The sequence below is a fragment of the Muntiacus reevesi genome, chromosome 1, assembly GCF_963930625.1.
Source record: "Muntiacus reevesi chromosome 1, mMunRee1.1, whole genome shotgun sequence".
Classification (NCBI taxonomy): Eukaryota; Metazoa; Chordata; class Mammalia; order Artiodactyla; family Cervidae; genus Muntiacus; species Muntiacus reevesi.
Genome location: NC_089249.1, coordinates 284,784,397 through 284,799,194, shown reverse-complemented (window position 1 = coordinate 284,799,194; position 14,798 = coordinate 284,784,397). Strand labels below are relative to the sequence as shown.

Below are 14,798 nucleotides of genomic sequence, written 5' to 3'. Positions count from 1 at the left end.
GATGAAAACAACAGAATGGGAAAGACCAGAGATTGCTTCAAGAAAATTAGAGAAACCAAGGGAACATTTCATGCAAAGATGGGCTCAATAAAGGACAGAAATGGTATGGACTTAATAGAAGCAGAAGATATTAAGATGAGGTGGCAAGAATACACAGAAGAACTGTACAAAAAAGATCTTCACGACTCAGATAATCACGATGGTGTGATCACTCACCTAGAGCCAGACATCCTGGAATGTGAAGTCAAGTGGGCCTTAGAAAGCATCACTATGAACAAAGCTAGTGGAAGTGATGGAATTCCAGTTGAGTTATTTCAAATCCTGAAAGATGATACTATGAAAGTGCTACACTCAATATGCCAGCAAATTTGGAAAACTCACCAGTGGCCACAGGACTGGAAAAGGTCAGTTTTCATTCCAATCCCAAAGAAAGGCAATGCCAAAGAATGCTCAAACTACCACAAAATTGCACTCATCTCACATGCTAGTAAAGTAATGCTCAAAATTCTTCAAGCCAGGCTTCAGCAATACATGAACTGTGAAATTCCAGATGTTCAAGCTGGTTTTAGAAAAGGCAAAAGAACCAGAGATCAAATTGCCAACATCTGCTGGATTATCGAGAAAGCAAGAGAGTTCCAGAAAAACATCTATTTCTGCTTTATTGACTATGCCAAAGCCTTTGACTGTGTGGATCACAATAAACTGTGGACAATTCTGAAAGAGATAGGAATACCAGACCATCTGACCTGTCTCTTCAGAAATCTGTATGCAGGTCAGGAAGCAACAGTTAGAACTGGACATGGAAAAACAGACTGGTTCCAAATAGGGAAAGGAGTACGTCAAGGCTGTATATTGTCACCCTGTTTATTTAATTTATATGCAGAGTACATCATGAGAAATGCCGGACTGGATGAAGCACAAGCTGGAATCAAGATTGGCAGGAGAAATATCAATAACCTCAAATATGCATATGACACCACCCTTATAGCAAAAAGTGAATAGGAACTAAAAAGCCTCTTGATGAAAGTGAAAGAGGAGAGTGAAAAAGTTGGCTTAAAGCTCAACATTCAGAAAACTAAGATCATGGCATCTGGTCCCATGACTTCATGGCAAATAGATGGGGAAACAGTGGAAACAGTGGCTGACTTTATTTTGGGGGGCTCCAAAATCACTGCAGATGGTGATTGCTGCCATGAAATTAAAAGATGCTTACACCTTGGAAGGAAAGTTATGACCAGCCCAGATAGCATATTAAAAAGCAGAGACATTACACTGCCAAAAAAGGTCCATCTAGTCAAGGCTGTGTTTTTCCAGTGGTCATGTATGGATGTGAGACCTGGACTGTAAAGAAAGCTGGGCGCCAAAGAATTGATGCTTTTGAATTGTGGTGTTGGAGAAGACTCTTGAGAGTCTCTTGGACTGCAAGGAGATCCAACCAGTTCATCCTAATGGAGATCAGTCCTGAGTGTTCATTGGAAGCACTGATGCTGAGGCTGAAACTCCAATACTTTGACCACCTCATGGGAAGAGTTGACTCATTGGAAAAGACCCTGATGCTGGGAGGGGTTGGGGGAAGGAGGAAAAGGGGATGGCAGAGGATGAGATGGCTGGATGTCCATTGAGTCGGACATGAGTTTGAGTAAACTCCGGGAGTTGGTGACAGACAGGGAGGCCTGGTGTGCTGCGATTCATGGGGTTGCAGAGTCGGACACGACTGAGCGACTGAGCTGAACTGAACTATGTGGTCCTCAAGGATTGGTATCAATACCACAGAAAGTTTGACTTTATTCTTCTTAAGCCATGTGATGCAACATTTGGAATCTGGGTTCATAGCTCTTTGGGGGGGCCAAACTGCATAGCTATGTAACTCTCACATAGTAGTGATTATAAACTATATTCTTTTGTGTTTTATTTCTTACTTAGCCTTTCTCACTGATTCCAGTAGTCAGCCTGCCATAGTCCACTTGGTTGAGGACCCAGGCTGCCAGTCCTTGTTGCTAACTGACTTCTTACAACTCTCCATGGTGCACATGGACGCAGTTGCCTCTGCAAACTGGCCATGGTACATACATTGAGGCATGTATGTAGAATCTAGAAAAAGCTGCTGCTGAACTTATTTTCAGGGCAGGAGTAGGATGCAGAACAGAGAACAGACTGGACACTGCGGAGGGGGAGGAGTGGGTGGGATGACCAAGAGTGTAACTCTGAAACACACACGTTGCCTAAGTGATACAGTCAGGGGTGGGCTGCTGGGTATTCCGGGGGCCCGACTGGAGGTCAGAGACCGCCGAGGAGGGCAGGGCTGGGGGAGGTTTGGGGCAGAGGATATATACACGCTTATGGCTGATTCACGTTGCTGTGAGGCAGAAACCAACACAACATTGTAAAGCAACTATCTTCCAGTGAAAATAAGTAAATGAAAGGGGTAAGGAAGAGAGGACAGTCATTTTCATTCCTATCCGACAGGGCTGACTAGAGTGGAGTCATTATGCCTGTCAAAATAAAATCTACACATTTATGAACAAACCAACAGAAGTCCTAGTGCTACTTTAAAATCTCTGAATGTAATTTTATTTTCAAACTTTGAAATAAATTATAATGTAGATCACTGCAGCCAGATAATATTATCTCTGAGCAAGTTTGAGACAGTATTACTTTGCTGTTGTTAAAAAAAAAAACAACCTGTCATTCGTTTTCAGACAAGTTAGCAAATTTCACCTACTTTTATTTCTGATTTTGCATTTGTAATTTCTTTTTAATAAAAATTCTATAAGCTTCAGATCTCATGACACTTAAAACCCATCCCTAAACATTTAACAGTATTCTATTGCTTTGCCTATTTCCAAATATCTCAGTCTGTTTGTTATTTTAATTTTTTCTATTTTGCATTTAATTGTTGATATCCAACAAGGATAAAATTATCATTATTATTAGTAGCTAATAGTTTTAACTAAGTGCTAGTCCTTGTTCTACATGCATTACTTCAACTTAATCCTACAATGATCCTATGAAGATACTCTTAAAATCTGTTTTACAAATGAGAAAGATGACAAGGCTTGGTCTAAAAGCTACACAGTAAGAGGTAGGTAGAACTGGGTGTGAATGAAGGCTCTCTGGCTCTACAGCCCAGTCACTTAAACTCCACTGTATGCATATATGGAATCTTTCAAAGAAATATGGCAGATAAAAAGATAAAATGTTAGAAAGCACAAATAAGCATTTTTTGATAAAATGGAACCAAAACTAATGTTATTACTCAGAATGGATACCATAAAATATAGTATGTCAGGGGGAAGTATAGTGCTAAATTTAGCTCTTTCTTTGAAATCAAGGAAATGTGATCAGATTTATCACCCACAGGACTTGTGGGAAAACTATAGCTTTCCTTAAACAAATTGAGGTAAATGTGTACATTTAGGGCCCTGAATCCTATTCCATATAACACTGTAAATTGAGACCATATGTCACTGTAAGGCACCTAAAGACACTTAGCTTTAAAACATTGCTGCTTACAAATGTATGTTCTCTAATAATCTAGTTCTGAAATACCAAGTATGCCAAAGAGATTGCATGACATACATGAGATAATTGTCCATAACTCAGTTACTACAAAGCTTAGCCAGTAATTTAATCAAACAGAATACAACTTTTATCTCTTTCCAAATTCTTAAACTTTACTGAAAGGAGTATAAGTCTCTTGACACTAAAGATAAGTGCTGACAGTCTCATGAACCCTGCTGACTTTTTAAAATTTATTTTTTATTGAAGGATGATTGCTTTAAAGAATTTTGCTGTTTTCTGTCAAACCTCAACATGAATCAGCCATAGGTATACATATAACCCCTCCCTTTTGAGCTTCCGTCCCATCTCCCCCACCCCCAATCCCACAGCTGGAGGTTGATACAGAGCCCTTGTTTGAGTTTCCTGAGCCACACAGCAAATTCCCGTTGCAAATAGATATGCAAAATATCTATTTTACATATGGTAGTGTAAGTTTCCATGTCACTCTTTTCATACATCTCACCCTCTCCTCCCCTATCCCCATTTATAGGGCAACAGTGAAGAAACAGACATTAAGAATAGACTTGTGCTAATTTTAGAGTAATAGATAGTCACTTTAATCACAAACAATAGTTCCAGTCATTAATTGGAGTTTCCAGGTGTGTGTAATTTTGCGATTTTGAAGTTGATGTTTTAGCAAATCATCTCTCTCTTCACGCTTCGGGTCATTGAGTTTTCCTGTTTTGTTTCTGCCACATTCTCTGGTCTAGAAGCCAGAGCTTCCTCCATGAAATGCTTTCATGGTTGTTTCATAATCCACTGCTAAACCCATCCCAGTGTCCTTGACTGAGACAGACGAATCTCTGCTCTGGGCTGGCGTTCTCAACCTCTTTCATAGCCCTGAGTTGTCTGGTGTCATCTCTCACTTCCTGATGGCCTACCAGCATCTCTAGAAAGGCCCGTGGACAGGACTCAGCTCTGGGCATAACTCACACCCTGATCTTTTTGCACCGTGCTGCAGTTCTCTTCTGGGAGCCCTCCAAATTACCTACTGGAGACCATCGTTTGCCACCACTCTGGTTACCTACTGCTGCATAACTAGTTACCCCAGATCTAATGGCTTAAAGCAACAACTGTTTCATTGTAACTTACTTTTTCTTTTCTTGCAGGAGGGCTTTAGGAGTGGCTCATTGGGTGCTTCTTCTGTTCTATGTGGCATTGGTGGAAGTCACTCATTACAACTGGAGGATGGGCAGGGTGTCTAAGCCTTAAATATTGGGTGCTTTGACTGGGAAGTTGGCTTTCATCCAGAGTGTTTGCCCAGGGCTTCTCTAGGCTGGTGGTCTTAGGGTGGACAATTTATTACAGGCAGGGTTTCCAAGGAATGTTCTAGAAGAGATAAAATGGACCAGAAATTGACACTGAGTCTTTCCTAGTGTATCCCAGAACAGTCACAGAGCTTACCTGAATGCAAAGAGAAGGCATATACCTATCTCTATCTCTCCATGGGAGGACTGTAAAAAAAATAAAAAATTGCAATCATCTTTGGCCACCATAGCCATTTGCAAGCTCTGTGAGTACAGGTCAAACTCCTGCACTATTTCTGTTTTGTTGCTGGAGCACTTTTTAATTTTCTCTTCCAAAAGTCAAGCTCTTGTATGCTGCATCACTCCACTCAGTTCAGTTCAGTCGCTCAGTCGTGTCCGACTCTGCGACCCCTACATAGAACGTATTTCAAAACTCTCCATGTGACCTCATGAAAGTCCGCATCACAAAGCTCCAGGTGGGAGTGGGGTAGGAGGTCGGGACTCAGCAGGAAGGCAGCTGTCTCTAAAGATATCTCCTGGCCCACCTTCCCCTCTCCCCACGCTCAAGCCTGCTGATAGCCTCAATCTGGCGAAGGGCTCCTGGAGTTATGCAATGGTTCTGACACATTTCCTTTGTAAGCTTCACATGTGGGGATTTGTCTCGCCCTGCATTTGATCCATGACATACAATGTATTGGCACCTATGTGAATTGGCACCTTGAAACTAAGACAGAAAGAGTTTCATTGTAACTTGAGTAGAGTTCATATTTTGGATGATCGTCAAGGCAAAAATGGACGTGGGCTCAATTTGCTTCAAGTGTTCCAAGGAAAAAGAAACCCTATCAACTCCATGATATGGGGAGAGGAATTTGAATCTCTCCTCTCTTGATTCAGCGGTGGCTTAAAAATAGGGTTGTCACAGGGCAGGGTGGCAACGGGGGCTTGATCACACTCTCCAGCTGTGACGTGGACATGGGGCTGGAAAGGTGGCGGTTTTGTGGGGTGTAAGTGCAGAGTTGGGGTGTCCGGGGTGGGAGTGGGGGGCTTCCAGGAAGGAGTCAGGCTTCACTTGGGTCCCGTGGCCAGGTGACTTGAGGAGTCCATCTCCAAGGGAAGATGGTTTACATTGGTTTACTAATTGTGACAAATGTACCATACTAATGTTAGATGTGGTGGAGAAGACTCTTGAGAGTCCCTTGGACTGCAAGGAGATCCAACCAGTCCATCCTGAAGGAGATAAGTTCTGGCTGTTCATTGGAAGGACTGATGCTGAGGCTGAAACTCCAATATTTTGGCCACCTGATGCGAAGAGCTGACTCGTTGGAAAAGACCCTGATGCTGGGAGGAATTGGGGGCAGGAGGAAGGGGACGACAGAGGATGAGATGGCTGGATGGCATCGCTGACTCAGTGGACATGAGTTTGAGTAAACTCCAGGAGTTTGTGAAGGACAGAGAGGCCTGGCGTGCTGCAGTCCATGGGGCCGCAAAGAGTCAGACACGACTGAGTGACTGAACTGAACTGAATGTTAGATGTTAGTAGGGGAAACTGAGGCAGGCTATATGTGATCTCTCTGTACCATATTCGAAATAGTAATTTTTCTGTAATTTTAAGTGTTCTAAAAAATAAGCTATTAAAATGTGATGTGTGTCCTGGGCCATAAATCTGGTCTTGGAAAATTCAAAAAATTTGAAATCATTCCAGTCATCTTTTCTGACCACAGTGCAGTAAGATTAGATCTCAATTACAGGAAAAAAATTGTTACAAATTCAAACATATGGAGGCAAAATAACATGCTTCTGAGTAACCAACAAATCATAGAAGAAATCAAAAAAGAAATCAAAATATGTATAGAAATGAATGAAAATGAAAACACAACAACCCAAAACCTATGGGACACTGTAAAAGCAGTGCTAAGGGGTAGGTTCATAGTATTACAGGCTTACATCAAGAAACAAGAAAAAAGCCAAATGAATAACCTAACTCTACACCTAAAGCAACTAGAAAAGGAAGAAATGAAGAACCCCAGGGTTAGCAGAAGGAAAGAAATCTTAAAAAATTAGGGCAGAAATAAATGCAAAAGAAACTAAAGAGACCATAGCAAAAATCAACAAAGCTAAAAGCTGGTTTTATGAAAAAATAAACAAAATTGACAATCCACTAGCAAGACTCATTAAGAAACAAAGAGAGAAGAAACAAATTAACAAAATTAGAAACGAAAATGGAGAGATCACAACAGACAACACTGAAATCCAAAGGATCATAAGAGACTACTACCAGCAGCTCTATGCCAATAAAATGGACAATTTGGATGAAATGGACAAATTCTTAGAAAAGTATAACTTTCCAAAACTGAACCAGTAAGAAATAGAAGGTCTTAACAGAGCCATCACAAGCAAGGAAATCGAAACTGTAATAAAAAATCTTTCAGCAAACAAAAGCCCAAGACCAGATGGCTTCACAGCTGAATTCTACCAAAAATTTAGAGAAGAACTAACACCTATCTTACTCAAACTCTTCCAGAAAATTGCAGATGAAGGTAAACTTCCAAACTCATTCTATGAGGCCACCATCACCCTAATTCCAAAACCAGACAAAGATGCCACAAAAAAAGAAAACTACAGGCCAATATCACTGATGAACATAGATGTAAAAATCCTTAACAAAATTCTAGCAAACAGAATCCAACAACATATTAAAAAAAATCATACACCATGACCACGTGGGCTTTATCCCAGGAATGCAAGGATTCTTTAATATCCGCAAATCAATCAATGTAATACACCACATTAACAAATTGAAAGATAAAAACCATATGATTATCTCAATAGATGCAGAGAAAGCCTTTGACAAAATTCAACACTCATTTATGATTAAAACTCTCCAGAAAGCAGGAATAGAAGGAACATACCTCAACATAATAAAAGCTATATATGACAAACCCACAGCAAGCATCACCCTCAATGGTGAAAAATTGAAAGCATTTCCTCTGAAATCAGGAACAAGACAAGGGTGCCCACTCTCACCACTACTATTCAACATAGTGTTGGAAGTTTTGGCCACAGCAATCAGAGCAGAAAAAGAAGTAAAAGGAATCCAGATAGGAAAAGTAGAAGTGAAACTCTCGCTGTTTGCAGATGACATGATCCTCTACATAGAAAACCCTAAAGACTCTTCCAGGAAATCACTAGAGCTAATCAATGAATATAGTAAAGTTGCAGGATATAAAATTAACACACAGAACTCCCTTGCATTCCTCTATACTAACAATGAAAAAACAGAAAGAGAAATTAAAGAAACAATACCATTCACCATTGCAACAAAAAGAATAAAATACTTAGGAGTATATCTACCTAAAAAACAAAAGACCTATACATAGAAAACTATAAAACACTGATGAAAGAAATCAAAGAGGACACAAACAGATGGAGAAACATACCGTGTTCATGGATTGGAAGAATCAATATTGTCAAAATGGCTATTCTACCCAAAGCAATCTATAGATTCAATGCAATCCCTATCAAGCTACCAACGGTATTTTTCACAGAACTAGAACAAATAATTTCACAATTTGTATGGAAATACAGAAAACCTCGAATAGCCAAAGCAGTCTTGAGAAAGAAGAATGGAACTGGAGGAATCAACCTGCCTGACTTCAGACTACTACAAAGCCACAGTCATCAAGACAGTATGGTACTGGCACAAAGACAGAAATATAGATCAATGGAACAGAATAGAAAGCCCAGAGATAAATCCACGGACCTATGGACACCTTATCTTTGACAAAGGAGGCAAGGATATACAATGGAAAAAAGACAACCTCTTTAACAAGTGGTGCTGGGAAAACCGGTCAACTGCTTGTAAAAGAATGAAACTAGAACACTTTGTAACACCATACACAAAAAGTAAACTCAAAATGGATTAAAGATCTAAATGTAAGACCAGAAACTATAAAACTCCTAGAGGAGAACATAGGCAAAACACTCTCCGACATAAATCACAGCAAGATCCTCTATGACCCACCTCCCACAATATTGGAAATAAAAGCAGAACTAAACAAATGGGACCTAATGAAACTTAAAATCTTTTGCACAACAAAGGAAACTTAAAATCTTTTGCACAACAAAGGAGAAAATAATAGCAAATGAAGCAACAGACAAAGGATTAAGCTCAAAAATATACAAGCTACCCCTGTAGCTCAATTCCAGAAAAATAAATGACCCAATCAAAAAATGGGCCAAATATCTAAACAGACATTTCTCCAAAGAAGACATACAGATGGCTAACAAACACATGAAAAGATGCTCAACATCACTCATTATCAGAGAAATGCAAATCAAAACCACAAAGCCAAAAGACTTTTGGCTGCAATCCAAAAGTCTACAAGCAATAAATGCTGGAGAGGGTGTGGAGAAAAGGGAACCCCCTTACACTGTTGGTGTGAATGCAAACTAGTACAGCCACTATGGAAAACAGTATGGAGATTTCTTAAAAAACTGGAAATAGAACTGCCATATGACCCAGCAATCCCACTTCTGGGCATACACACTGAGGAATCCAGATCTGAAAGAGACACGTGCACCCCAATGTTCATCGCAGCACTGTTTATAATAGCCAGGACATGGAAGCAACCTAGATGCCCATCAGCAGACGAATGGATAAGGAAGCTGTGGTACATATACACCATGGACTATTACTCAGCCGTTAAAAAGAATTCATTTGAATCAGTTCTAATGAGATGGATGAAACTGGAACCCATCATACAGAGTGAAGTAAGCCAGAAAGATGAAGAACATTACAGCATACTAACACATATATATGGAATTTAGAAAGGTGGTAATGATAACCCTATACACAAAACAGAAAAAGAGACACAGAAGTACAGAACAGACTTTTGAACTCTGTGGGAGAAGGTGAGGGTGGGATGTTTTGAAAGAACAGCATGTATATTATCTATAGTGAAACAGATCACCAGCCCAGGTGGGATACATGAGTCAAGTGCTCGGGCCTGGTGCACTGGGAGGACCCTGAGGAGTCGGGTGTAGAGGGAGGTGGGAGAGGGGATCGGGATGGGGAATACGTGTAACTCCATGGCTGATTCATGTCAATGTATGACAAAACCCACTGAAATGTTGTGAAGTAATTAGCCTCCAACTAATAAAAAAATAAAAGAAAGAAAAGAATTGGGGTGTGGATGAAGTGTGAGTCACTAGGCAAAGTTGAACACGAAGGTGCCCATCTGTACACCAAGCAGGGGGCCCTGGCCAGAGTTCTGAGTGCAGCCCGGCTGTGCGGACAGCCCTCCAGCCTCCTGGACCGTGTCCTTTATTAACTACCCATTCAGTGATACTTTGTTATCGCAGTCCAACCTAACTGAAGCAACCTCTGAGGTTTGGGGATAGTGGCTTACAAATTACTATAAAGCCCAGTGAAGAACTCATGGACTCACCTACTTTCTGATGTCTGTGATAGCCACGACTCTAAATATTCTTATTTCTTGGTTCAGGGGCCACAGAAAAGAAGAGAGACAGGCATCATGAGACCAGAGCCCCTGACTGATACCATGACCCTACTTGAAAAGACCCTAACCCTGTGTTTTTCAGGTATAGTTGATTTACAGTATTGTGTCAGTTGCTTCTGTGTTACACACATTTATGTTTAACACCGCGTGTTTAGTAGGTGACTAGTGGTAACGTCCTATGCAGCCCAGGGAACGCTGCCAGCGCCCTGTGGGGACCTGACTGGAAGGAAGTCCAACACGGCGGAGACGTGTGATGTGAATGGCTGATCATTTCTGCTGTACAGTGGAAACTAACAACATTGGGAAGCAATTATACTCCAATAAAATTAATTTTAAAACATTTCTGCTGATTAGTTCTGTGTATATATATATTCTACTCCATATTTCTTATTGTGATTTATTACAGGACATTGAATATAGTTCCCTGGGCTATACAGTAGGACCTTGTTGTGTATCCATTCTGTATATAACGGCTTGCATCTGCTAATTCCAAACTCCCAAACCATCCCCTGCCTGCTTGGCAATCACAAATCTGTTCTATATGTCTGTCAACATATTTTTAATATCCCATTACATTGGACAAGGAGATATACTCAGGATTTTAGGGAAGCAAAAACTGAAGGAAATGACTATGCCACTAAATTTTTGGCCTTATGCCTTGATCTTTTTTTTTTTAATGCCTTAATCATTTCACATTTAAGTTCCTTCATTTGTAAAATATAGATAATAACAGTATTTATCCCATGGAATCTTCATGATGACTGTTATTTACACAGTAAGACATGTAGAACAATACCTAATACTTAATTATATGTATTAACTGTTGTTAATAATGATCATTATACCCTCTTTGGATAATGTGATGTATCAACAGTTAAAATATCAAATAAATCAACTCAGAAATTTAGAAAGCAGTAGAAATAAGGACATTGTCAAATATTTAAGAATAAATTCTAGGCGTTGTGAGGCTTGAAACTTACATAAGCCTCAGAAAGAGGCGCCCTTCATAAGAAAATAAATACAAGCTTACAAGTATAAACTTAGGAATGAAGGATGCTTACATTAACAGTGCTCAGAAAGTTAAAACATAGATATGTGCCTCAGTAGGTGAGTTGTTCAAAAACAATAGTGGGACATTCATACAATAGCATACCAAAAAGTCATTTATAATAATGAGATATGCACAAACATGGGAAGGGCTGCATATTAAGTGAGAAAAGCAAAATTCATTTTGGCGGATATGCTAGGTGGTCTAGCCAACATTCATTGTTTCAGTTTTCCTTACTAAGGGATCTTGGTATTCCTTAGTTGGGAGGCAATGTGCAATTTTTCTTTAAGGAAAGTTAGACAAATACCACAGATGGGTCAAGCAAAATAACAGGTAGACATTTGGGTGGGAAAACTGATGTAAACACCTTTCTTTCTAGAAAGGGCAAGGAAAGTTGATTCACTTGAGTTGTGCCTGTTTCCACATGTTTTGTCTTTCTGCGATCATGCCGAGGTCAGTGAACAGGACAAGTGGGGTCAAGTAAACTAGACGGAGGGGAGGACACCTCACAGCTCGTTCCTAAGGATTCAGAAAGGGCGCGTTCATACTAAGGGAAGGACACCTCACAGCTCGTTATCGTGGGTTCAGGAGGGGCAAGTTCATGTTAGCAGAGTTCTGTGTCACAGACTGGAAGTAAGACCTTTCTACTCCTATTGCACGAAAATTTTCTTCCATCTGTGACCTAAGGAATATTTTGTCATCTATTCTTCTTACTCTCTCTTCTCTCCTTATGGAAACTGTAGAAAGAAAGAAAGTGAAGTCGCTCAGTCGTGTGTGACTTTTTGCGACCCCATGGACTGGAGCCTACCAGGTTCCTCCATCCGAGGGATTCTCCAGGCAAGAGTACTGGAGTGGGCTGCCATTTCCTTCTCCAGGAGATCTTCTCAACCCAGGGATTGAACCTGGGTCTCCCACATTGCTGGCAGACGCTTAACTGTCCGAGCCACCAGGGAAGTCTATGGAAACTGTAAGCTACTTTCAAAAAAAAATTTTTTTTTCAAGATGAGTGCTTTAATTTTTCCAGTTAGCATCATTTGTATCAGTAACTACAATATTTTTAGATCTCACATTAACTAGTCAGTAAAGATTTATTTTTTTGAGGGTATGAATAAGAACGGGAAGATAGGAAACACAGAATGTCAGACTTCACACTTGGATCAAAACTTCAAATTGTTTTCTTCTCTGCAGCAAAACTTTACTACAGAATTGTGTGTTTTAGCTTTAATTCCATGACTCATCATGGATTGGATTGGGAGTTTGTGAAAAAGAAAATCTTGCTACAGTCAGAGTGCTTATGCACTGATAATTCTTTTCTGTATCATCAGATGCAAACATATTTCCTCTTGTAATGTCATTGAAGCCAGGAAGACATGTGCTCAAGGCTTGTTCTCCCAGCTGTGCAGAACACCCTGCTGAGCTTCTGGAAGTGCTTTCATTGGAGGCTGTGCTGTGTGGTGATCTGAGCATCACAAAACGAAATACCTCTGCCACAGTTCCCACATTGACCAGTACACCAGATTCAATGGACACGTTCATCAATAGTGACGGACCATCACAATGGACAACAAGTCAGACACTTTCAATATCCAGTCCTTCGGCAGCTGCTGCAGTAGCTGCAAGAACCGGGCACTTTCCACAGTGAAAATCCCCAAGAGTTTGCTCTCTCTGTTCCAGATCACAGTGAATATGCATGGTTGCTGCTTTTTCCTGGCGAAGAAGTTACATTAAAATCTGCTTTCTTCTCAGTCTCAACAAAAGCCATAGTTGTTATTTTTTTTTTAATCACCTATACTTTACAGAATTTCTACAGGTTTTTCTCATTTTGAGTACTAGCCAGCTGGGAGAATGGTCTTCTGCTCTACTTGCTTATCTAACAGGCACAAACAAATAGTTTAATTTCTAAAACCCCTCAGCTAAGCTTTGAATTTCCTCTGGGAAAACTGCACTAAACATAAGTGTTTGATGTTCATTTGATTGCTAAGCAGGAAATTAGCTTTTTTATTTCTGGTCCAGAATTCATATCCAGCATGCAGTCAGCTTCATCTAAAATTAAATATTTAAGTTCTCTGAGACCAATGTTTTTTTATCAATGATATCTGTTAGTCTTCTAGAAGTAACACATAATAATCATAGCCTTGAAATGTCTGAGAAAGACGGGGGCCACCATTCATGATTCAGGCACTCCATTAGGCAGCTGACAGACTTCTTTGCTTTCATTACACATAAATAGAGATAGGGATTACTTTTTCACTTTACATGCAATGAAACATAGGCCTGGAGAGGTTCGATAACTTATCTTCTAAGTAGCAGAAGCAGGAACCATTTGGGACTTTATGGATAATGCTAATCTGAGAAGTAGAAACGCTAACAGGAATCTCTATAAAATTGGTCTGCATTTTGAAGCATTCAAGAGAGGCTGCCTCAACCTTCCTATGAAGTGAGAAGAGAATCACTATGCTTCCCTGTTTCTATAGTTAGGATGGCTTTAGTTAAAGTGAAGGGCAGACAAAGTGAGTCTTGGGGCCTTCTCCATCTCTGCACTTGGTGGCCCCTGCTTAGCACCATCCATGTGGTCACCCGGGACTTGAGTCTGGGCCAGCTTCCAGAATTAACTCCACTTCCCTTAGTCTTCGCTGTTGGTCATGGAGGGAAGGTAATTGCAGAAGAGCATTGTCATGAGGAAGTTTAGTTCACAGAATTTGGAAGCAAACAGACTGGGTTCAAAAAAACAGGTCCTCCACTTGTTAGTTCTGTCACTTTGGATAATGCAAGTACTAATTCCAAAAATTTGGAATATGGAAAGTTTGTCACATGGTTGTATAAGCATTAGAGATGATGTAGATGAGTGATGAGCCCCACAGTAGGTGCCATTAAGATATAGCTGCTACTCACAGCTGATAGCAGAATTTTGGGTCGATAGGAAACCAGGAAAGAAGAGAAGGGAAAAGCAAGGGGGAAAGGGAAAGGAACACCAACTGGAAGGCAGAGATCCAGAGAACAGCAAGAGAGGCAAGAAGGTCTTCCTCTAAGAACAGTGAAAAGAAATAGAAGAAAACAACAGAGACCTCTTCAAGAAAAATGGAAATATCAAAGGAGCATTTCATCCAAAGATGGCACAATAAAGGGCAGAAATGGTAAAGACCCAATCGAAGCAAAAGAGTTTAAAAAGAGATGAAAAGAATACACAGAAGAACTGGACGAAAAAGACCTTAATGACCTGGATAACTAAGAAGGTGTAGTCTCTCCCTCAGAGCCAGACATCCTGGAGTGTGGAGTCAAGTGTGCCTTAGGAAGCACTGCTGCCAATAAAGCTAGTGCAGGTGATGGAATTCCAGCAGAGCTATTTAAAATCCTAAAATATGACACTATTGAAGTGCTGCACTCAATTTGTCAGCAAATTTGGAAAACTCAGCAGTAGCCATA

General features: G+C 40.3%; 1 pseudogene; it reads right to left on the bottom strand.

Moving 5' to 3' along the window:
* Positions 1-12,596: 12,596 nt before the first annotated feature.
* LOC136169170 (probable ATP-dependent RNA helicase DDX4 pseudogene) lies at positions 12,597-13,496 on the bottom strand (annotated as a pseudogene).
* Positions 13,497-14,798: the final 1,302 nt, after the last annotated feature.